Source organism: Microcebus murinus, unplaced genomic scaffold (assembly GCF_040939455.1).
Source record: "Microcebus murinus isolate Inina unplaced genomic scaffold, M.murinus_Inina_mat1.0 scaf006_hap2_Mmur4.0, whole genome shotgun sequence".
Taxonomy (NCBI): Eukaryota; Metazoa; Chordata; class Mammalia; order Primates; family Cheirogaleidae; genus Microcebus; species Microcebus murinus.
Genome location: NW_027438952.1, coordinates 1,170,279 through 1,172,680, shown reverse-complemented (window position 1 = coordinate 1,172,680; position 2,402 = coordinate 1,170,279). Strand labels below are relative to the sequence as shown.

Below are 2,402 nucleotides of genomic sequence, written 5' to 3'. Positions count from 1 at the left end.
TCCCGGGGTGGCACGGCAAGTGGCTTCTTCCACAGGCTGCTTGGCCTGGGCTCCCTGTACCTGGGCCTTTGGAGGACTGGCCCTGTGCTTGCCAACACTTCCTGCAGGGACCCAGAGCTGGGAGGTGGCGTCTCTCAGCCCTGGGTCGGGCAGAGCCCCAGCGGGCCATGCCCACAACCTCTCTCAGCACCGGTCCCCCAGAAGGCTCCTTTGGGACCAGGATTCTCTTGCGGTGACTCTTTAAGGTCTGGCCCCTGGATGGAGGGGCACCAGGAGTAGAGGAGCAGGAAGGGGAAGGGGGTGGCCATGCGAGGGGACACTTTGCGGCCAAGTCCCAGCTTCAGCCTGATCCTCCTGGGAACCCCGCTCTGAGACAAGGAGCCGGGCTTCGCATTCCCACAGCAGCCAGTCGTGGGCTGAGGACACCTGGGGCGTTGGGAACTCCCTGGCTTCTCCTTGGTTTAACATCTGGAGCTGCTTGGGAATCGCGCCGCCACACACACCCGAGTGCAGGTGTCTTCCGCACAGACTGCGGGCCTCGCTCTTCTGAATGCCGCTAGCTCGCCACCCACCCACGGGTGAACCTGGTCAGGGTGCTTTCTCTCGGGGGCAGACTCTGATCCGGGCGGGCTACCGGTGTCTCTGTTTGCTCGTTTCTTTCTTCCATTTCGGGAAAGGCTTCCTTGCTGGGTGTGGAAATCTCCTATGCCTTCCCTCGCCTATTCTGTCAGCTTTCAAATTCTCTTTCAGTTGCCACCCTCACAGATGGATTAGGAAACTCTTTCCGGTGCACTCATTAGTGAAATGACCTCAAGGAAGCTGGAATCCAATATCTAATGGCCGATTTTTAGCGAGTCCACACGCCAGGGTGGTCGGGGTCCAATGCAGCCCCGGCCAGGCCCAGGCCCCTTGGACTGGGCCACAGGAGGACACAGAGGAGGGTCCCGGCCCCCACGGTAGCGGTGCCGGCAGTTCTCCAAGGGCTTGGGCGTTTTCCAGAGGTGGGAGATGGAGGGGACTGATTTCTTCAGCGCCCCACAAACCACGCCACCCCACCCCACCCCACCCCACCCATGGGACACATCCCCAGAGAGAGATGCCCCATACACTCGCTCCCCTCCCCCTTGCGCTGTGCCCCAGCCCTGGCCCGGGGGAATAGGCGGCAGCCCACCCACAGGGCGGGGGGAGGGGGGCACAGCTGAAAGCGGTTGTGGGGGAGGGCGGCCCCTGGCTGGGGTCAGAGGGCGAGCGCCGGGCGCGTGCGCAGTCAGCGGCGGCGACGCGCTGGGGGTGGGCGGCGGGTAGGTGAAGGAGGCCAGGCGGGGAGAGGAGGGGGGCTGGAAGGTCTCCACCTTGGCGAGTCCAGCCGTGGAGGCGCATCTTGTGTGAGTGTGAGTGAGTGTGAGTGTGTGTGTGTGTAGAGAGAGACAGCCCCCCGCCCCGCCCCGCCCCGCCCATCACCCCGGTCCCTCGGAGCCCGCCGGACCCGGCCGCCGGCGAACTCAACAGGCCCGGCCCGGCGCGGGGCCTGGGGCGGGAGGCGGCGGCGGGGAAGCGCAGAGAGGCTCGGCTTCTTGAGCGGGGCAGGGGCGCCCTCCGCCGTCTAGGGCCACACCACCCTGAACGCCCCCCATCTCCTCTGGTCTCGGAAGCTAAGCAGGGTCGGGCCTCGTTAGTACTTGGATGGGAGACCGCCCGGGAATCACGGGTGCCCTAGGCGGCGGCTTTTTTTTTTTTTTTGCCTCTCGTTCTGTCCCCTTTCTGGGAGCGCGGCGGCGGCCCGGGGTGGGGGTCACCCCCACCCTCAGCGCCCGCCGCTGTGCCTGGCGCCCCAGCCCGCACCGTGGGGCCTCCTCTTGTCCCAAGCCGCGACACCGCCGCCACGCGGCAGCACGCGTGGCATCTGGACTGTCAGGTCTCAGACCAAAGGTCTGCTCTGTGGGAACCGACACGCTGGAGGAAACCTTGAGAGTCTGAGAGGGGAGGGAGTTCCAGAAGAAGGCCAGGATGTCATTTTGAGGGAGTATGTGACCAGAACTCGTCCCGTTGCTTTTGGGGTTCTACGGGCTCCACGTAGGAATCTTTGGTGGTGGCACCTGATGTTGGGGGATCCGGAGTCACACCCAGACCTGCTCCACAGGCCTCCTTTTACTTTTCTCTTCGGATTCATTATTTTTAAAAAGTGTCTCTTACCTCTATTATTGCATTTTCTTTTTTTTTTTTTTCTTTTTTTTTTTTTTTTTTTGAGACAGAGTCTCACTTTGTTGTCCAGGCTAGAGTGAGTGCCGTGGCGTCACCCTAGCTCACAGCAACCTCAAACTCCTGGGCTCGAGTGATCCTTCTGCCTCAGCCTCCCGAGTAGCTGGGACTACAGGCATGCGCCACTATGCCCGGCTAATTTT

The 2,402-nt window shown here is 62.6% G+C and overlaps 1 pseudogene; it reads left to right on the top strand.

Annotated features, from left to right (window-relative positions):
- Window positions 1–1,601: 1,601 nt before the first annotated feature.
- Window positions 1,602–1,720, top strand: LOC142866682 (uncharacterized; annotated as a pseudogene).
- The last annotated feature ends 682 nt before the right edge of the window (window positions 1,721–2,402 follow it).